General features: G+C 45.6%; 1 protein-coding gene across 1 annotated transcript in view; it reads left to right on the forward strand.

Moving 5' to 3' along the window:
• The window catches only part of LAMP1 (lysosomal associated membrane protein 1), a 1,110,117-nt gene that overhangs the window by 49,868 nt on the left and 1,036,839 nt on the right, over positions 1–23,410 (forward strand). The gene's annotated exons all lie outside the window — the stretch shown is intronic.

The raw sequence follows: 23,410 nt of genomic DNA on the forward strand, positions 1-23,410 counted from the left end.
CCAGACAGAAGTGCAGATCAGGTACTGTCTGATGTCACTTGTCCACTGGAGTCGTATTCCTGTTGGGACCGTTCTGGGCCACGTGCATGTGGCCTGCTGTGTCGTGGTGTGGACAGCACAGCAACAGATGCACTGCTGCTACCGCCACTATGGGAGCGGGCATGAGAAGTAGGTCGTACACGTAGACCTGACAGGTGATGTAGCAGGCCTACCTCCACATGCCACACACCTCACTCCTACCGGATGTTCCAACACAAGACAGTTCACGCTCACAGATTGTCATGTCAGGTCAAGGACTCCAACCATGTCACCCAACCATCTATCCAAAGCATCGGCAATCTGCTGTTGAGCATTTACCATTGCCCGGATGTTTATAGAGGGCTGCTGTCCGTTCTTCAGCCTCTGATCTTCTCTGTTGCACCGTTCAGCACTTGCCTGTGCCTCCATTACAGCCTGAAACATGCGTCTTGTGACACCAGCTGCTCTGCTGTCTTGCAGGAGCATGTTGTCCAGTGGCGGTCCTATGAGCAGCCCTGGTCACGTGCCTGTGTGGAGCATCACCAGTCGTTTGGCTGACACCATGGTGTGCAGGCACACCTTCCATAGCCTCACGAGTTTCCTGTTCCAAGCTACCCCGCGACAACTGTCATTCCTCTGGCCACTGGTGATGGGGTATGTGCAGGTATGGAATCTGTGTGCGGGGATGAGGTGGATATAGATGGAATGGCAACCAATGGTATAGTTTCAACCCCCGACAACTCTGACTGTGTCTCAATCATATGGTCATCATCACTGCTAGAGTCTGTGGGGGCACTAACATCAGATGTACCGCAGGAGGGCAATGCACCTACATCACCTGTGAGGGCAGACAAGAACTGTACATTACAATCTATACAATAGACACATGTGATATGATAGAAGGCATGCAACATGCGTGTGATACGGTAGATGGCTTGCAGCGCAGACAATAATAGTGGTAGTTGTACATCCCTGGGTTGCACACAGCATGCAAGTGTCATAGCAGACGGCATGCAAATTACACAATCATAGTAGTAGTTAGCATACATCCCTGTGTTACACCATGTGGACCAGCACAGGTTAACAGTACACCTGCTTGATGTGTGGCATATGACCTTGATAATCACATGTAGTATGACGTGACCTGCTGACTTGTGCAATGACATGCATACATGTTTAACACAATGGTGTCCTGTCAAATATACAGTAGGGCAATAGTGTACCAATTCAGTCTGTCCGCCCTACAGATATACTGCACATTTAGCTGATGTGCATGGCCATTGAAATCATGAGGCGTCTCTAGTTCTATACAGTGAGTTACAGACAGGGTTCATAGCCATGACTGTGTTCAGATGCGATACATATATACTGTGGAATGTGACTCGCGTCACCTGAGGTGTATACACACTAAACCATGATGTGGAAGTTGACACAGGTCACTGATGGGTATATGGATGACACCCCCTGCAAATCTGCAACCATATTGCTGCAGCCTGGCAACTATGGCCAGACATAGGGAACATGTTGGTACACCATATCCCACATGACATCTGTGTACCATACACACAAGAGGAGCTAGTATGACATTTATGTCCAACACCAACGGAAATGTACTATATCTGTGGCCTGATGTGGATACTGTACAGGTGACTGCTGTCATGTCGCAGCACCCTCAAGATGTTCAACACGTCTTATATGGTGGATTGATGTTACGCCTACACAGGATGTGCACAGGCCTGTAGGATGTCGTGTTTCACATCTACAGTATGACCATTATACAAAGGCCATGGTTGAACCGTGTGTAGCCATTGTACGACAGGGTGTACACACAAGCACAACACGTCTACTGTACGTGTTGCTCTGTCTCTGGCCATCCTCCATGGCCATGTGTGTGCATGTGTTGTCTAAATTATTGTGATGGGCATCTATTTCACATGTCTGTGTTGTCCCATATGACACATATGCTCCACTGACAACAGGGTTATGCAGATAAAGGGTGGTATGTTGGGATATGTTTTCAGGTTAGGTAGGCAGTGTAGCTGCCAGGCCAATAGATGTCCTGGACATGTTACGGTAGCACATCACATTGTGTGACACTCATACCAGGGCTGTGATCCACATCGGAGAAACCTGTGTGCTGGCCATACTCTAGCCCACTGTGTAGTACTGTTTGTATTCACCACGTGTGTAGATCGGATCTGTAGTACGTCCCTAAAGTGAACAGCACCTGCACCATTGTATGCACAGCTGTCAGCACATCTGGCAATGACTGTTTGTGAGGATTCATGTCATTAAGATGATTCACATGGTTTGCAAGTGTTGCACATGGGTAGTCATTGTGATGCATTGCAGGTCCGACCTGTATATTCTGACAGGACCATACATTGTGTACATGTTGTAAATGGCCACATGGCAGATTTGTGCTCTACAGTTCCTGATAAATAACACTCGCCTGCAACGGGCTGCTGTCGCAGCGGAAAGCTAGAGGTACCTAAATAGGAATAACAGTATGAGCATAATCCACCCATGTATAAAGGCTAAGGCTACAGGGAGCAATGTGCATAACATCTACACCAGTACATTAGACTATATGGTGTATGCACATTTGTGCATACACAGAGTAGCATACTATAGTATGCGGAATGTGTATACATGCCTTGCATATGATGTTACATTACATATTGTACAGTGACATGCAACTATATGGAATATAGTTAGTTGTTATAGGTGCAGTACTGACTTACCAGGCAACTCCAGGCTCAGTGGTTGAGAGACACCCACCTCCACAATATCGGCTAAGGTTTGTGGATGTGGTTCTGCAGGTGTCCCCGGGTTGGTCAGTAGCTCCTCGGTATATGTGAGTTGGGGGCTCTGTTGGTGGTCCACCACCTGTTGCACCTTGTTCCCTGGTGATTGCATTTGCACGCTGTTTCGCCCGTCTAATGTCTGTACAGTGTATGTGCACCTGCTAGTATGTGTGGTTGTGGCCACCCACATAATTAACCCTCAAGTTCCATCCACAGAGCATCCCGCTGCTGTGCATCCTGTGGCACATGGCTGAGCAGGATATCGTGATTGTCGAGTAGGTATGGGATGAGGGCCTCATCCTCCAAGCGGGTAAAAGAGGGTAGCCTTGCACGAGGCATACCTGGAAGACATAATGGAGACGGGTCACAGTAACTCAGGCATACAGAGCTACAGCTGAACATACAGATCTCATTAATTAAGTTTAAATATATTTGCAAACCTACATGACACTGGTGTGTTTGTCACACGACACTCAATGTTGAGTGGATATTAACACCATATGTTTGTCACCTGATTACATTGCTCATACTCCATGTGGTTGCTGTCTTGATGTGGGCATGTCTGTTTGCCTGTACTGGTGTTTCTACCTGTTAGCACATGGCTGGATGTGTCCACTTGATGCAGTGTATGTCACATATAAGGACTTAGACTGTCTAAACAGACATGACCTGTGACCCTGCAGACATGCTCACATAAGGTTTTACATGTATGTGTTCTGCCATATATATCTACACTGCACTGTACAGCGATTCAACATCCTGCCATGTATCACCTGTGTTGCACATGGGACACTGGCTAGCCAGATGGTATTTGCAGGTATGGTTATCAACTATAGCATGTACAGTCAGTCGACTAGTGGGCTATGTCATGGGCCATGTATGAATCTAGGATGAAAGGTTACCTGGCAGTAGCAGACAGGCGGGTCTGTGGGGCCAGGTGGAGCAATGCCACATTACTGATCCACAGGGTTAATACATATACCATGCGGTCATCACACCATGTCTGAGAGGGGAGCGATGTGCAGCTTTGACAGACAGGAATGCATAGTATGGCAGAACTATGTCAAGTGTATGGGACCAGGATCTGTCCAGCATGTGGTAGGTGGATGTCCATGAAGTACGTGTTCGAGGTCAGGATGAGTAAGTGTTGCATGTCCAACATCACTGGGTTGGACATGGATTTATTCTGGGTATGCATCATGCTACATAGTGGATATGGGAATGGGAGGGCTGGTGTTGGCCATCTGCGCATGTCCAATACACCTTAAAGGAAATATGTGATCTGATATGTCACTTGAGTGTTCTGTATGGCTGGACAATGATGTCTATGTTCATGAATGGCACCCTATCATTGTTAGGGTTGCCACATATGACTACCTGACAGGTGTGGTGATGTAGCTATCACAGGAAAGAACTGCCCAGCTGCATCCCTCATGTGTCCATTATATTGACCGCTGCCTAGGTGGTAGTTCATGGGTACAGGGTTCAGGGGTGACCATGCGAGTCAGCTATTGTTCCTAGGTCATAGTCATTCGCATACTTCAATAGGCAGATGCCTTCTGTTTATCTGTGAGGTATGGACTGCAATGAGGGGGAGTAAAATTCATTAACCCTGACATACTGTAGCTGCCACTGGTGTGATTAATCATGTATTATTCAGACACCTTCTGTAGTGTTGGTTCTGCCAGCAGTCCTTTTGCAATACACTCCTGTGACATAGGAATGTACATCTAGTGTACAGAGTGTAGGTGGTACACAGTATGGGTGATGTCCTATGACTTGGCAAGGTTATGATATGCAGTGTGACATCAACCATACTGTCATCTACATCTGTACTGCTGACATCACTTAACTGATCAAGGTTCATGGCCTTCCAGACCAGACTCAGCAGGGTAGTAGTAAAGTACTTCCTATTATCAGTGGTATCTTCCCCTTTGTGGGTTGATGCCTGTTGGTGTGCATCATTCAGTGTGTACACAACCTGACCTGGAGCTAAGTTTTACATGATGTGTACATGGAGAGCATCTTGTTTTGCCGTATGTGTATGATCCAACCTGTGGTGTGGACAGGTCCCATGCAGACTGATTGCAGCTTGTACCTTCATAGTTGTGGGTACAGGGGCCCTGTGGCGTACATGGATAAATGCTTGTGTACCTGTTGGGGGGAGGGAGCCGTGTGTTTATCCAAGACCTTATCTGGATTGCTTATTCATGTTAAGCACTTGTTCAGGACTTGTAAGCACTACATAAGCTAATAATTACTATAGCAGTCAATCTTCATTACCTACAGGTAAGGGTGAACAGGTTTTGTACACAATTTCTCATTTGCTTAGAGTAATTTAGCTCTTGTTACTCACTTTCCTCACTTAGGTGAATGTAGTTCTATATTCAGGCATGTCCAAGAGTCAACTGCCAGTGTTCTCACCTGTCTATCTGATGAATCTGGACATCAAGGCAATGTACACATTGCCTCATGTACACAGACGAGCCTCTACGCCTACCACCCAACACTACAACCTGTGAGAGATGCACTCATCTAGCCAAACTGGAGGTAAAGGTCTCTCCAACCAAGCCTGACCCTGTCATGTGGAGAAGGTACACATTTGCACAACACCACACTCATTACAGAAGTCTCACTGAATCTATCCCACCATTAACTGGGAAAACTACTCGTGTACCAACACATTAGCTCAGTGGTTTCTGGAATTCATAAACACCAATGCCCTGACTCAACATATCCACACACCCACCAGGGGCAACAATATCCTAACCTAGGCATTACCAACATGCGTGACTGTTGCTCCACACGTGAAGCCATCTCCTCGTTGGTCCAATCAGACCATGTTCTGAACACTGATATCCACATCCCACACCCACCCCCCCATTAAGGGAACCACAGTACAGTATGTATACTAGGCCAACTACATGCTTCTTAAGACAGACGTGGTGGACGTCATGACACCCATGCAGATGGGACAGTACTGCTACAACTGCTGAATCCTACACAAATGCACTCTAAGCACTTACGAGTGCATGGCTTGTACTATCCCAAACAGAACCAGAATGCTATACTCCTAATTAACTGGTGGTCCCCTGCCATAAACATATTGTGCTACAGGAGGAAGACACTGTTGCAAACAAGAGTACAATTCCATGCGTGGAGGATCTCCCTGGCCAGCCTCCGTAAGAAGGTGAGATCCCTTATAAGATCCTCCAAAGCTAGCTACGAAAACTAAAACGCAACTAATATCAACAACTACAAAGCATTCTATAGCTATGTCACATATCTCGAGGTCAACAACCAGATCTGCTCTGAGTTGAGCACAAAGGCACGAACATTACAGAAACAATTGATAATTGCAACATCCTGGAAGATTCCTCTCAAAGCAGCACACTCTAAAGGCAATATCACAGCATCCATGGGACCAGACAGCATCCCAGGCTGTGTTTTACATGAATTTCAGATCGTACTGTCTCCCCACCTATGCACCATGTTCAAAAGCAGCCTCACATCGGGCATAGTGCCCCTTGAATGGCGCACAGCAACAGTTATCCCACTCCACAAAGGTGGCGCCACAACGCACCACGGGACCTATTTCCCTATAGGTCTGACTAGCCTGGTCTGCAAGGCTATGGTGCACATCATGGATCACTGTCAAAGACATTGGGTACCTCCAAACCTTTGACCCCTCCCTGTTTGGCATTAAGGGTAGACCATGCCTCCTAAACCTGTTGGACTTCTTGGAGACAGTTACCAAGGCATTAGATGAGGGTAAAGAGGTCCACACAGCCTACCTTGATCTGTCATAGGCTTTCAACACCATTTCTCCTTCTGGTATTATCAACACACTCCTCCACCTGAACATTAACCCCTACATCATGTGATGGTTTGCAAAGTGGCTCATGGGCAGAACCCACACAGTGGGAGTTGCATACCCTAGGTCCGACTGTATACCAGTTACAAGTGGTGTTCCCCCCAGGGCTCAGTTGTAGGACCCCTCATGTTCGATATATACTTCTCTGACGTACAGACAAGCACAGGAGGGCTTTGGCTGAAAAGGTTTGCAGACTGCAAACTAGGGGACAAAATGGTTTCCCCAGCTGTTGGACTTCCTCTGGAAGGGTCGCACTGAGACGGATACCTGGTGTTAATATCATGGCGTCGAGCTGAATGCCTAAAAGTGCATTGTCATCCCCTTTGGATATAACTAACTACCCGTGGACTACCACATAGGTGCTAGTCCCCTACATACAGAAAAGGTAATAAGGGATCCAGGAACCCCAGTAGATAGCAATCTCTTTCGATACCCGTAATGACAAGGTGGCTAGAATATTCTTTTACATGGCCACCCTAATCTCTAATGGGTTTGCATCTAGATCAGAGGGGCCATTGTGACTCTCCACATGTCATATTAGACCCATTAAAGAATAAAACACCCCATTTGGGATGTACCTTACAAGACAACTTCAACAGCTTGGAAGACCACACCAGTACCACATTAAGAGGATTACTGACCTCAAATGACCTATGCAGCCCAACTTAAACTCTAGCTGTAGTCAGTTGCATACCGCATAATCACAGGTGATCTCTGCTTGACATACAAGGCCCATGTCCAACCCTGTATTGCTGGATATGCTCCACCTAAACAGAAGCCCCTGAGAGCCACATGCTCTGTTGATATACACCTTACCACAGTGATGAGTAGGACGTGCTGGACGGATAGATTCCTGACCCGGACACTCCCCATGCTTTGGAACACAATTCCAATGTACAGCAGGCAGGGCCCCTCACTAGCACTCTTCAAGGGAAACCTTGACGTGTGGATGGGAGACAGACGTACCCCGGGGATCACTGCAGTGGCTCTGCTGGACAGAGGCACAGGGAACTATTGGCTCTGTCGTTCAGTGGAACAGGGAACCAACCTATGGGGGTGGTGAAAGCCAACACATTCTAGCTAGGCTTACAGATACCCTTGGTAAGACAGCCTAGTACCTACCTTTGCACATACTACATGTCTTATGTGCATGGATAGTTTAAGTAGCTCTTCCATTTTACTTTGCTATCATGCTGATAAACTGTCTGCTCACTAAAAGACGTGTATCCTGTTGTGTATTGTAAATGCCAATTGACATAACTGTTTGCCTAACATTACAGTAATGCTATGTAGCTTGTAATACATATCTGCCTACAATACTGTACATTACACAATTATTGGCACAGTATCCCACAGTGCAAATCGTAATTGCACAGTGGCCCAACCTTCCACATGTTCTCTGTAGTACACCCATACATATGGCTACAGTTGCAATATATCGGCATATACTATCCCCTGTTCTAGCACATACTTGTTGGACCAGCTCTGCCACTGACATCGGCTGGTGAGTATTTCTGTTCAAAGCCCTTGTATAGCATCCTTTGTAGTGTATGTAGTGTTTGCCTTGTGACCTACAGCAGTACACACAAATACTGCAGGTGTTACTATGCTCAACAATACATCACTACAAGATAACTGTTTCCACTATATGGATTGCGTGCACTTTAAATACTACAGAAAAGTACTACATACACAGACATATATACTGACTGTTCTACATACCTTATTAGTAACCCGAGATGTTTAAATGTTTGTAACGTTCCGCTGGTATATACGGATGGTTTGAATGTGTGATAACGCATCCTTTTCTAGTTGCATATCTGTAACATGGTATCCTGTCCAATTGCTGTTCCAAAGTAGTTAATTAGATGCACATCAGCTGTGCAGCTACTCCATTAGCCGATATGGCAACAGTGGTGTAGAACTGAGTACTCCTTTTGGGCATTGTCTGTTTGCCTTACTTTCGAGGGAGACTGCCTAGATTTGTTTTTGCGATATATTTCAACAGCTATATGGAGACACAGATGTATTAGCTTCATGACTCCTGTGGACTGTGTGTAATGGCTAGACTATTGAGTTCTACATGTGAGTATAGCTGTTATATTTCGGAACAGTGCTACCTATGCAGGGTTTGTACCCGATACTTCTGCAGATGTTTGTCTGGCAAGGATGTTTGGCCAGCTCAAGGCCGTATGGCTATGCATGAACTGTTATGTGGTGTACAGTGTGCTCACCAGACATCCTTGATTTGGTGTACAAGTCTAGCATACTGTGCTGTTGTTCACTAATTGCTAATGCATCCCGGTGTACACGCAACCCTCTGAAATGGGATTAGTGCAAACAAACCCTGTTACATCAGCAGTTCCATTGTATAACAGCAGTTGTTCCATTGTATAACAGCAGCTGTTTCACATAGGGCCATGTTAGTGCGTCTCTGACAAGGTATGTTAAGGCTTCTGCAGATGTACAGTAAGCGAATGATTTGTGATATTAGTTTGTATTGTAATATGTTTTGGGTGGTGATGGTGGGTGTGCTTAGCAGATGCAGGTGTGTAGGAACTGCTTTATGTATCTCTGTGCATGAGGGTTCCTTCCCTATTTGAAAACCTATCCATGTTAAGTTGTCTATCTCGCCTTCATTCTTGCTGGATGGGTTCGGAGCCGACCTGCTCGACTGCCACTCTAAAAGCTCGAGAGTTGGTTCCACCGGCTCGAGGCTCCCCTTATATCCCACAATGCTAGGCGAGAGTTACCTCAGATCTCGTTTGCCGCTACAGCATTCGAGGTGTTGGTTTTCTACCGGTTCTTGGTAAGTGACTTTATTGAAAAGTTAGTGTATTAAAACCCCTTTAATTTTAATATTTACACTTATTTCCCTTAGTTTAGAGGAATTCTTATCCCCTTTCTTAAAAATTCCTGTTTTTTCCCCACAAGAACTTTAAGTTCTTCCCTGGGCCTACAGGCCTTTTTCTTTCCCTAGTGGAGTGTGTGTGTGTTATTTTTTTCTTAAATTAAAACCTAGATAGTTGTTTTATTTTAAGTTAAACTAGACCGGGTGTAATCAGTGTGTTTGTGACTGTGTGTGTGATTACACCTTTGAGATGTCTAAAGAAGCAAAGGTCTCCGGATTCAAGAAGTGTGATGCGTGCTGTCAGAAAATGTCTCTGACAGACGCTCGCACTTCTTGTGTCTACTGTCTGGGACCTTTGCACCTGCAGGACTCCTGTGCTGTTTGCCATGGCTTCAGCCCCAGGGTCCTGCAGGAAAGAAAAAATAAGTTAATTTTAAGAGGCTTACTCAAGCCAGAGGATTCCCTAACTGTGTCTTTAGGGAAGCCCTCCAAGGCATCTAGGTCTTCGGCTCCGACAACTGAGCTGAGACCTAAGGCTTCTAAACCTCTGCCTACATCGGCTCCGGCTGGAGCCGATGAGTCTCAGTCCACAGTTTCTGTGGTTCCCTTGGCTCCGGCTGGAGCAGAGGTATTAGAAATTCCCGTGTCGGCTCCGACCAGACCTTCGGAGCAGACAACTAGGAAGAGGTCCAGGTCACCATCCCTTGGCTCCGTTCATTTGGCTCCAGGATCTCCCCTGCTGTCTGAACGGAGCCAAAGATCTCACTCCTCTAGGTCATCAAGGTTGTCGGATCATGACCTTCAGAGGGTAGTGAGTCGACTTAAGTCCGAGGCACTGGCCCAGATGCTTCAGAGCCCGACTCATCAGTCGATGCCTGCTCCTATCCATCAATATATTCCTCCTTCGACTCTCTTGAGCTCGGAGCCGGGTCGTGTCGGAACCGAGACTGTGATAGCGTCGGAGCCGATACAATTGCCTTCGGCTCCGACGTCTGCTCCGATTTCTTCCTTGGAAGAATCTCGGCTCCGGACTTCCCTCGTCGGCTCCGAGGGGGTGAGTGGCATCGGACCCTTGTCCGACCCCGCTCTTCCTCTCGAGCTGCGCTAGTGAGTTCGGCCCCGCCAACGGTCTCGGAGCCATCACTGTCGGTGCCGAGGGGGGTTCTCAGCTTCTCGGAGCGGGGACCTCTGGCTTTGCCTGACAGGGGTGCTTTCGAGGTCATGCGGAGTGTGTTAGAGCCTGGCTCTACCCCACAGTCGGCGCCGTCCGCCTCCCTCACGGTGCCTCAGGTCAAGTCGACTCACTCCCTCATCCCGGACCGCAGAGAGCCAGCTCCTCAGGAACCCCCTGTGGGGATCTCATCCTCTTCAGAGGCCTCTCCTGACTTGGCAGAAGAGCCCCCTCGGAAGAGGAAGTGTAAGAGGAAACACATTGACTCACCTGAGTCAATCACATCTGATACAGATTTAGATGATTCCGAGGGTTCCCCCCGTTCCCCTTCTGAAGATGTCTCTTTTGCAGACATTCTAGAGATCCTGAAGCAGAGGGGAAATTGGCCAGCCCTTAACCCTTCGGAGGATGAATCTGTATATCTTGAGGCGTTTGGCTCTCGCCCTTCCACCTCCTGGGTATTCCCCCCCTTTGACCCCCTCATGCAGGTGGTTGCTAAGGCATGGACGGCTCCTGATTCAGTGGACCCCACTCCCAGGAGACCCTCCAAATTCATAACTGCACCAGCAGACAAGCAGTTCTTGACAAAAGGAGTTTCTGTGGATGCTATGGTGGTAGCTGCTGCCACTAAGAAGGAACTAGCTGATCCTTCAGTACCTGTCCATCCACCTAACAAGGAATCTAGGTCCATGGACAGGTACGGGAAGCGGATGTTTTCGTCAGCGACATTTACTATGCGTTCGCTGAACTACCTGTGCCATTTCACTCGTCTTCAAAGGGACTTGATTAAAGAAGCGAGTGACATGTTGAAGGATCCTACAGCTGCGGGGTTTCAAGATAAAATGAATACTCAGCTGGCTACCCTTAACTCCATAGCCAACTCCTCCATGCGCCTCCTTTCTTATGCAGCTGATGGAGCGAGTAGGTCCGCAGGGACAGGTGTGGCCTTATGTAGGCATGCCTGGATGCGGCTATGCAATTTTGCGGACCCCTTCAAGACGTCTTTCACTAACTCCCCGTTTGATGGATCATCTCTCTTTGGTCCTCAAGTGAAAGAAACCTTGACTAGGTGCGAGACTGGTGGCAAGACACTCTCTGCCGTCGGAGTCCGTTTTTCTACTCCTTCTAGGCCTTACCCCAAAGGCCAGAAAAGTGGGAAAATGTGGTTCCGTAAACAAAATCAAGGGACTTCGCCTGACGCACAAAGTCGTTACCCCGCCAGAGGCAGAGGCGGGAATAACAATGGTAGACGTCGTCCTCAAGGCAGGGGGTCTCTGCAGAACCAGGGCAATCGAGAAGCCTTCTCTGATAAGCCTTTTCAGCATCCCTGAGGTGTTGCCCGGCTGCCCACCTTCGGAGGCAGTCAGGGGAAGGTTGTCACTGTACCCAAAAGCCTGGCTATCCCTGACTCAAGACAAATGGGTACAGTCCGTCATTTCCGAAGGCTATTCTATCCCCTTTCTTCGCATTCCAAAACATTCAAAAAAATCCCTTCCAGATGTTCCACCCGCACAAAGGGATCTAGCGGTTTTGGAAATTTCAAAACTGCTTGCAAAAAGAGCAATTCAGCCAGTTCCAGCAGACCAGCAAGGATCCGGAATCTACTCAAGGTTCTTTTTAGTTCCAAAGAAAACAGGTGACTGGAGACCAATTTTGGATCTCAGTATCTTGAACAGATCAGTCAAGAAAACAAGATTTCGGATGGTCACGCTGCAGTCCATCCTTCCCCTATTGGGAAAAGGAAACTGGATGTGCTCTATAGACCTTCAGGATGCGTACTATCACATAAAAATGAACAGACGCTCCAGAAGATTCCTCCGCTTCAGGCTGGGAACCAGTCATTTTCAATTCAGGGCCCTGCCCTTTGGTCTCACCACTGCCCCCCGGGTGTTTACCAAATGCATGGCAGTGGTAGCTTCTCATCTGAGACGACAAGGATTCCAGGTGTTTCCATATTTGGACGACTGGCTCCTGACAGCTCCCACCAAGCATCTCCTTCTGATGGCCAGGGATTACACTTTTCGCATTTGTCAAAAGTTAGGCATTTCAATAAATTGCGAAAAGTCTGTTTTGTCGCCTTGTCGTACTATTACCTACATATGTGCAAATTCTAGACACAGTAGACATGTCTGCGAGGCTAACAGATCAGAGAATAACAGACATACACAGACTGGTCTCATTCCTTTTCAACAACAACAGAATCAAAGCCAGGTTAGTTCTGAAAGTGTTGGGAATTATGGCGGCTGCCATACCTCTGCTTCCATTAGCCAGATTCCACATGCGAATCCTTCAATGGATGCTCTTTACACAATGGTCATACCAGCAACTTCCAATGTCCCACACCATTATGATCACGCAGGCGCAGAAATCATCTCATGTGGTGGATGTCTTCCCTCAGCTCTGGTTGGGAAGACCCTTTGTTCCTCCCTCCGGTTGCTACTCTGACAACGGACGCCTCCCTGATCGGGTGGGGGGGGCATTATCAGGGCAGGACGGTCCAGGGCACATGGCAACCAGACGAATGCCACTTGCACATAAATGTTCTGGAGATGAGAGCAGTGCTTTTAGCGTTGCAAGCCCTTCAAGACTCTCCCCTTGGGAACGATTGCAATCCAGACAGACAATATGTCTGTAGTGTGGTACATCAACAAACGAGGCGGAACCAGGTCCTACCCCCTGTGTCGAGAAGCACTCAGATTGTGGCAATGGGCGATTTCTTCTCAGCGTTTTCTGATAGCAATGCACATCCCCGGGAAGTCCAATCAAATAGCGGACAAATTGAGCAGAGCTATCCTCATGCCTCACGAGTGGTCTCTGAAAGACTCTGTTGTGAGAGAGATTTTTCTCAAGTGGGGTCAGCCTTGCTGCAATCTTTTTGCTACTCCCCAAAACAGCAAGTGCAGACATTATTTCACCCTATTCCCTTTACCAGACCAACCCAGCAGAAACGATCTAGTCCAAGTTTGGCCCCGGGGACTTCTGTATGCATTTCCTCCCTTCCCACTAATCTCTCAAGTGATACAGAAAGCTATCGCTCAGAAGGCCTCGTTGATCCTCATTGCTCCTTACTGGCCTCGACAGGTGTGGTTCCCCTTTCTACATCAATTTCTACTGGAGCGACCTTGGCATCTGGACCTAGTTCCAGATCTTTTGATCCATCAATCGGGTCAGTTACATCGCTCCCTCCCTTCTCTGAACCTCACTGCTTGGTTCCTCCAGTTCCAACCTTAGCCAGGCTTCCTCAATTATCTCACTCTGTTCGAGATATTTTGATAGCTTCCCATAAATCTTCCACTAGGAAGATTTACTTGAGTAAGTGGAAGCGTTTCACATTTTGGGCTCAAGGAAGGGACATAGATCCTTTCACTGCTTCCATCCAAATAGTCCTTGATTTTCTAGCTGAACTCTTCCATGCAGGTTCATCCCCTTCTACTCTTAAAGTTCAATTGGCAGCTATCTCTAACTTTCATGTGGGTATTTCTGAGTCTGCCTTAATGTCCCACAAGCTTTGCAAAGCCTTTTTGAAAGGAGTTTTTCTTCTCAGACCTCCTATAAGAAATCCTCCTTCTCCTTGGGACCTAAATTTAGTTCTTACTACTTTGATTCTACCCCCTTTCGAACCTGCAGCATCCTGTTCTTTAAAATTGCTATTATGGAAGACTCTTTCTGGTAGCTATTACTTCAGCTAGAAGAGTCTCAGAACTTCATGCACTCAGCTGTCGACCTCCTTATCTATTGTTCCATAAGGACAGGGTATCCTTACGAACCAACCCGTCCTTTTTACCTAAGGTAGTCTCGACGTCAAATCTAAATCAAAGCATTGACCTCCCTGTCTTTTTTCCAGAATATTCCAATAGGTCTGAACAAAAATTACACTGGCTAGATGTTCATCGTCAGTTGAGGTACTATTTGGATAGAAGAAAACAATTCAGAAAATCTGACCAACTGTTTGTCTCCTATGCAGAAGGCAGAAAGGGACTTTCAGTTTCAAAGGTATCGTTATCTAGATGGCTTACATCTCTGATTACCCTTGTTTATGAGATTAGACACCAAAAGCTGCCTAATAAACCTAAGGCCCATTCTACAAGAGCTTTGGCTACTTCCTTAGCCTTCCAAGACAGACTGCCTATTGACACCATTTGTGCAGCGGCTACTTGGGCTACTCCTCACACTTTCATTTCTCATTATAAGTTGGATTTAGCTTCTAGGCATAGAGCTAACTTTGGTTCCACTGTTCTCAGGAGTCTGTTCCGTTAGGCCACCCGGGATAAGGTGCTAGGACGGTCCCATCCAGCAAGAATGAAGGCGAGATAGACAACTTAACATATAGAAGTTATGTTCTTACCATAACGTTCCATGTTAGTTGTCTTCTCGCCGCCTTCTTGCGTCCCACCCTCCTTCCCCCTGGCCTGGACAGACCTAGAGGAGTTGTGATTGTGACCTCTCTTTCTACCACCTCTTTCTTAGACATATGCTGCTTGCATATCTCCTGAATCAGGATGTAGGTCACCCTTCTTTCTCCCTGTTGTTAGAGGTGGACTCTGTTTAGAGTTATTCTGTAACTGTTATAAGCTGGGGTTAGCTTACAAACGAGATCTGAGGTAACTCTCGCCTAGCATTGTGGGATATAAGGGGAGCCTCGAGCCGGTGGAACCAACTCTCGAGCTTTTAGAGTGGCCGAGTCGGAGCCGAGGTCGGCTCCGAACCCATCCAGCAAGAAGAAGGCGAGAAGAAGACAACTAACATGGAACGTTATGGTAAGAACATAACTTCTATTTTTGTGAAGTAATACAGTGGTAATTGCAGGCTGATTCATTAAGACACTTATGTGGTTCCTGTGTAGCATGCAGGTGGTGATGGTCCTGGAGTCCCTTCAGTAATTCATCTGAATGTAATAACTTGTTGCTATGTGATAGCTGTGTATTTGTCATAGATATTTGCAGTCATCGTAGTTTTGTTGGTGACTGACCCTCTTTGGCTAGGGTTGCCTCCTTTTCATATGGCCATAGTGGGATCTTTTCGGGAGACATCTGATTTTACAGGCCGGCACAAACCCACGGTCAGTACAAGGGATATAACTTTCCTTTCTTGCCTAAATATAAGCTTATTCTTGTAGCAGTTTAGTTGCTTATTCTGTTTCCTGTAACATGTAGGTATTTTAGATACAGAAATAACTGTTGTATGCAACTGTTACAGTATATATGGGACATAATTATGTCCTACAATCCCAGGACATTTGCCACGTTTAATATATTTGGTCAGGACACAACCGTCTAAAGAGGGGAGTGTACCTCGCAAAGTGGGACAGGTGGTAACATTTCACTGGCTCATGTCCATAGCACATATTTGTAATAGTGTATAGGCATATACTCTCCATATCCTTTGTTCATAAAGGTTGGTAGTAGTGGAATGTGTGATTTGCTATGGTCTGTGTTAAACACATATATGAACACTTCAACCGCTGTATAAAGGAGACCTACGGAATCCTGAAACCACAGTGTTCCGACACACACAGTACAGGGACCAGACTCCCATACCCCACATTACCGACATCGACAGTAACTCGCGAAAGTAACACGAACATGGAACACAGACACACTGCTACCCAACACATCCAAACAAACCATCCTACACTATGTATGAGCTGGTGGCCAAGCCCCACTACACCCCCACATGTAGGTGTCTGCACCCCCTACTTTAATATACCACCTCCTAGGTTGTGGAGACAGATGCACAAAGCTAACCCACAACCATACATTAGTCCCCCAAGAACACACACTTACACACAGAACACACACTCAAGACGCACTGCAGCCCTAAGAAACACACTTGCACACCGTAACCTACACACCATAACCTACCCGAACCGCAACACCAGAAGCAGTAACTTCCATTAACATCGTGAGATTACACCTCTTGCATCTGGTGTTTCAGTATTGTGTTCTTTCGGACCTTAAGCCTCGAGATTATGCGCGTCTGTATGTAAAGCGGTCTGTATGTGGTAGGTATCCCATTTATATGTACCTCCATGGTTATGTAGATGTTGTTAACCTATCTATATATCTACATATATATGTATATCCCCATATCGACATCTCTCTCTCTCTCTCTCTATATATATATATATATATATATATATATATATATATATATATATATATATATATATATATATATATATATATATATATATATATATATATATATATATATATGTATATTTGTGTGTGTATGTGTGTGTATATATGTATGTATATATATATATATATATATATATATATATATATATATATATATCTATATATATCTGTCTGTATCTGTCTGTATCTGTCTGTATCTGTCTGTATCTGTCTGTATCTGTCTGTCATTACATTATACAAAATCCCTCTAACTCCAGGAAATCCTTGGAGTGGGTGGTGAAAAGTAGCTACACCCAAGGGATCCCGAAAGTGGCTCTGTTCCACAGAGGGACAGTTAATTGATGGTTTTTGCCTGTGCTTGTGTGGCCTCGGTGGTTGGGCATGTACCTACCTATGTATCTGGACCTGTACATACAGTATGGACACATGCTGATAGCTTAATTTACTGTACAGGTATTGACTTACCTTGTGCCAATGGCGGTTGTGTGCACAATAGTTGAGGGCTACCTATGTAAGATGCACACAGTACACCACCTGTACCTGACAATTTACAGGTTGTACTGTGTGTGCCCTCCATGTTTGCTGTGTGTGCAGGTGGAGAAGGTTGTCAGTCCATGTGTGCCTACATTCAGTGTATGTGCTATATGTTCCCTCTTTGCCAAGGCATGGGCATACTGGGCACTTCTGCCTACTGGGGCTAGCACAGGGTGTTCATGGTCTGAGTCCCCCTGTGCCTGTGGGGGTCCCTTGGCAATGGTGGGCTGTGAGGGCTTTCACCATTCTGTCCGTGCTGCAGCTGTTTCCGCAGAATCATATTGTGTAGCATGGCACCATACTATGAAGATGTGGGCACTTTCCCGGAGAGTACTGCAAGGCTCCACCAGATATGTCCAACCAACAGAACCATTATTTCAGCATCCCAAACACGTGCTCTATGATGATTCTGTTTTTTACGTGTGCCTCATTATGGCTTTGTGTGGCGCTGTGCATTTTTGATGGGCGTCCTCCACGGTTCCATTGCATAGCCAGCATTCCCCACCAGGTGTCCATATGGGTTGTCGTCCCCCCCCCCCGGCAAATACCTTATACAGCTGTGAGGCATGCCAGATGTGGGAGTCATGATAGCTTCTAGGGCTGCCAGCACACGCATCCATGGTAATGCCCTGGGCATTGCATATGACCTGGCAGTTGGAGGGGAATCCCTTGTGGTTTATGTATTGCCTACCCTGCTCACCGGGTGGTGACTGTGTGTGTGTGAGAATCTACTGCACCCAGTACCTCCGGGTAGTCTGCCACATGGTGGAAGAGACTCGTATTGCTGGCCAACTCCTTTTGCGTTTGGGGGAAGTATATGTGCTCATTGGCATGTGGTATGGCATCGAGGAACTGGTGGAGTACCCTGGATGCTGATGCCTGTGAGATCCCCATGATATCCCCAGTTGGCCTTTGGAAGGTACCTGTAGCTAGTATTCTCAAGCTTACACATAACCTTCGTGTCCACTGGGATGGGTTCCCCTCTGTTGCTTCTGGCTCTGAGATGTGGCCGGCACAGCTCAAGTTGCTGTATGATGTCCCTGTCCACCCTGTAACGCTCCATTATCTCCAGATCATGTAGCCCCTGGTAGGTTATCCTGGGTCTGAACACTCTTCTCCGGTGCTTGAGATGGTTGTCAGCATCATCCTCCACACCGTCAGTCTCCAACACATGCTGGTGAATCAAAGCTATGGCGGCCCCTAACATATACATATTAAAATTTCCCCATCTGTAAATTTCCCCATCTGTATACACCAGTGGTGCAGAGTGTCTGGGAATACACAAGTGTGTGTGGGGCTTTCACACATTATACTATTGTTCAATGGATGATGCTTGTGTAATTGGGTGTGTTGTGCTATTCCAGCTGCAGGGTATCTTAATTACTGGTTTTACAGTAGGTACTGCTATTGTGGGTCTCTTGGTGTTGATTTGCACTTGTCTGCCATGATTTATCTCTTGCCCTTTACTTCTATTTTCAACCCAATTCCCCTCCCATTGTCAGGCATGCATCCAGGGTGCCGCCTTTCTTGTTTTGTGCTTCCACAACCCAGGATTGTGTTGGGAAATGTTATGTAGCTGATCTACTGCAAGTTTGCTTTGTTCTACTGTGACCGTTCTCTCTTCTTTGCTGTACGGCACCTCCCCTTTCCTGTTCTGCAGGTAGCTGCTAGCAGCCTTGTTAGCTGTCGTCTATGGCCCACTGAGTTTATAGGTGTTCATTACTTATTTGTACTCTATTTACCATGCTGCAGCATTTCCTTATTGTCTGCGCACAGCCGTTTACCAGGTTTTGTACGGGTTTTCATCCACGTTCACATGAAAACTTGTGTGCTCTCAACTAAGCAGAGCTGTGGTTACTTCCACATCCCTATCCTGTGGCTTTGCTTAGCAACACGGATTAGCAATGATCCAATGTGCTCACAGCTACTGTGGCACTCCCCTCTCGATGTCATGTATACCTCCAGGCCACTCCTCTGTGTTGTAACGCTATGCCATGTGGTACATCCTTACGCCGGCGGGGCGTTTGCGATTCAGTATTACTTGAATCCTTTGCATGGCATTGACTGCTAATTCCTAGTTACCGCACGGAACACTGTCTCAGACCCTTAGCAACCCTTGCTCCATGGTTGTGGTGTAGCATGAGTGCCATTGACTGTTATGGGGATATCATGAATTGCATTACACTACAGTTTTATGACATCTAAATATATTTTCCTTGTGATCCCATTTGCGCACCGATGCACTGCAGTTTTACTTTGCATTGGTGTGGCCATGAGATTAAATAAATGTTTTTTATATGTTCATGTTTTATGCCGTTGGCTATATATTTAGCCATTGGCATATATTAACATAATACGTAAGTTTGGTCCGCTTTCATGGCTCTGATTTTGTTTGACAAAATGTAAACCATTTTTTTTTTTTGTTTACATTTCTACATGCTTACGCTATGCCTGCACCACTTCATGAATCGCTATATACCTTCATTTGCATGCTAGACTGCTGCACATGGGGTAATTGGCATACATGCGCCGGGAGCTGCACAGCTCTGGCATACGCTGGTAGTGCATGTGGAAACAGCTCTTGCCTGAATTGCTTGCGGCCATATTTGGCGTTAGATCGCAGACGCTATTCCAGTGCATGGCGCAAGCTTCAGTCTGGGTTTTCATCCACATATAAATATCCTTCATTGCTTGTCACAGGATTATATTCCTGGATGCCTGTGTGGCTCTTCCCAGGTCAGAATATTCTTCCTGACAAAGTAGAGAGGTTGTAGCTGTTCTTTCAGTGTTCCTCTCAAAGCCAGGTGTCTACAGTGGAATTTCTCAGGAACTTTGGGTATATGTCATAAATTATTCTCGTGCTTACCTTGTCAGACTTCACAAAGATCCACAGTACCTCAGGTCAGTTTGGACTTGGCAACTTCACCCTTTATTTTTTTTTTTCATACCCCTCTTTTTGGGATTTGTGAAAAGGGATATTCTGAGTAGATGGGATGTCTTGCAATCCAGTTCTTTATTCTGACATCTCCAATTTGTCACAAACAGATAATTCAGTGGAGGGCAGTGGTTCTAAAGGGGATAAAATGTCTGTCTGGAACCCTCACAACATAGAGTTCAAATGTCTGAAATGTTGGCATTGGCCAACAAATTGAAAGCTTTAAATAATTTCTGGTCCTTGGGATGTCTGTACTCAACACAGGTGTGGTACATAAACTGAGGGGTATCAAATTGCACCGTTTGCTATGATATCCTGGGAAGATGGCAGCTTAGCTCAACTGGATTCTTCAGGCTTCATGCATTCTATCTTGGCTAAATCTGATTGCAGTCAAGCTAAACAGGACCAGGACAGACCTCCACAAATGGAAACATTCTGGAGTCAGATATTAATCCAAGTATGGAGAACGTATCAAGTAAATCTGTTTCTAGTAGAACAAACAGAAATTTGGCTCATGGATTCCTTGCAAACATGTTTGAAGGACTGAGGCACATGCCTTCCCATGGAGAGGAATGTTCCTATTTGCTTTTCACCTTTTCCACTGATATACAGGGATCCAGAGTTATTCTCCAGAAATTGTGGTGGTGAAGTGGGTGAATCTGTTTTCGACCAGGCAGTAGTGGTTCAGCCTTTCATTCCTCACACAAGATTGGGGAGGGGGTAATGTTTTTTTTTAATAACTTTTAGACAACTTTGTTCTGAATGATGTGAAGCAGGTAGTAAAGGAGGCAAAAAAAAAATATTGGTGAAGTATAATATACATGTGAGATTTTCTAGTTGGTGACGGTCTGAGGACAAGGACCTTTTTCAAGCACCACTGGCTCTTGAGTTATTTTGGGCTATATTCCTCTGAGGTTAATTTGCTAGCCATTTTCTGTTTTCTGTCCTTGCATCTCTCCCCTTCTAACATCTCAAGTTTTGAAAAGGGCATATGCATCCACACAGGAAGCCAGTGGCTTCTCCTTGATTTTAAGTTTGTGCTTGACATGCTTACTGTTTCTACATTTGGAAGCACTTTGTCTAGCTGAATTGATATTCTTAACATGGAAGACCTGTTTTACTCCTTCCTCACTTGTGCTAGGAGAGTATCTGAGTTAATAAGAACTTGTGGTGTTTCATCTCTTCACAATGACGTGTTTTCTTTGAGAAATGATCCTTTATTCCTAAATTGGTCTTGGTTTATTTTAAGGCATTTCTTCCAGTCTTTCTCTTAAACCCAAGAGTAACTAAAGACTCGTCACACTTCACGGGTAGCTCGGATATTGCCTAAACAAAAGTCAAGCTTATCCGGTCCTCTTCTGTGAAGGTAAAAGGAAAGGACAACCGTTGTCAAAGCAGCCACTTTCTAGGTGGTTGTCTCCTGCTGTTCCCTTTTGTTATACTCCCCCATAAATCACTTCCAGGCACGGATAGGGCATCTTCCACTAGGGCATTGGCTTTGAGTCCACCCCTTTCCAAAAAGACAACACAAGTATTCTAGAGGCAGCAACTTGGTCCACTGTACATAACTTTGCAAAGTGCTACAATTGGATTTCTTTTCCAGGTCCAGAGCAGGCTTTGCTTTGACCATTCTCCAGGGGATCCTGGAATCTTATTTGCTTCCTTATTAGTTTCTAAGCTGTCCTAATAGATTTTAATACATAACAGTAGATGTTCTACTAGATCACTGGTTAAGTAACTACCCTCCCTCCAGCCCCCTATAGGTTCATTAGAGGTTACTAGGCAACGGCCCTATCGCTCGTCTTGGTTTACAGTTGAAGGCCAGTAGGTGGGGTAGTTTATTTGCTTTATTGCATAGAAACACTTCAGGATTGTAGCAGCAGTACCAAAATATAAGCCAACTTTTTAACAGACAACTTAGACATGCATGCTTACATCTCAACAACTTAAAACAAAATGGCAATCAGGCTCACACATGCTCAGTGTTTATACATGTGCAAGCCCATGGAAAGCTTCTTAAAGGTATGTGTACATACTGATCTACATCCTCCCTCTTTAATGAATTGCCCACAGTAAAATGACATCTAAAAGACTTGCAGTTATACAGACACTGAGAAATAAACAGTGTTCATGCTCAAGTTGCAGTGTACCTGCAACATGGTCTGGAAATGAGAACTGGGTTTAGCAACCTGGACAGTCACTGGTGAACAAATGGTTTCAGAAGTTTCGGGATTCTTCTTAACTGGGATATTTACTGGACAGTCCTCTGGAACTGGAATGCTGGTTAACTCTTACTGAGATTTTCACGCAGGTGTGATACTGCAGTACTGGCTTGGACACTGGGATCAAATGTTTCAGATTCTGCCAAAACTCTACTTGTGATTCCACAATGTACTACCTCTGCTCTGGACATACACTTTTCATTGCCACAATCTGATCAAAACCTTTGGACTTCTGCGTCTTCACCATCTCCCCTTTTCGTAATGGATTGAGTGGTTTGCAGGTGGTCTTATAATAAAACTGGGATAAGTGCTTCAACAGATGGGCTTTCACTGATCTGTTGGTGACACATGGAACCAATAGATTGCTGCTAATTGGTAATGTGGTTCTGGTTTGTCTCCAACCATCTGTGTGGTTGAACTAAGATGTTTATCACGAGGAATATTCAAGATTCAAGAAAACATCACTGTTGCCTCGTTTAGCCTTCTCTAGCAATTGTTTTGCACTTTGAGCTGCACATTCTGCCAAACCATTTTGATTGTTGCTACTCAGGGATACTTGTAACATAGAGTAAAGTCCCACTCTTCATCAAATATTTTGAACTGTGGGATTGTAAGCTGTGGTACCATTGTCAGAAATAACTTTGTGCAGCCTACCATGGACTACAAAATAACTCTTAGTGACAGTACTGGACCCTAGATTAAGAAGTAGGTCAGTCTTTAACCAGTTGGAATAAGTATACTGACACCAAGAAATGTTGACCATTCTATTTGAAAATGGCTGTAGCTGTCGACCAAGGTAGTTCAAGAATCTGGTTTAGCTAGCTGAAGTTCTTTCTGTTGATGTGGTTTAGTACTATT

This window comes from Protopterus annectens, chromosome 5.part0, assembly GCF_019279795.1.
Source record: "Protopterus annectens isolate FY-2018-M chromosome 5.part0, PAN1.0, whole genome shotgun sequence".
Classification (NCBI taxonomy): Eukaryota; Metazoa; Chordata; order Ceratodontiformes; family Protopteridae; genus Protopterus; species Protopterus annectens.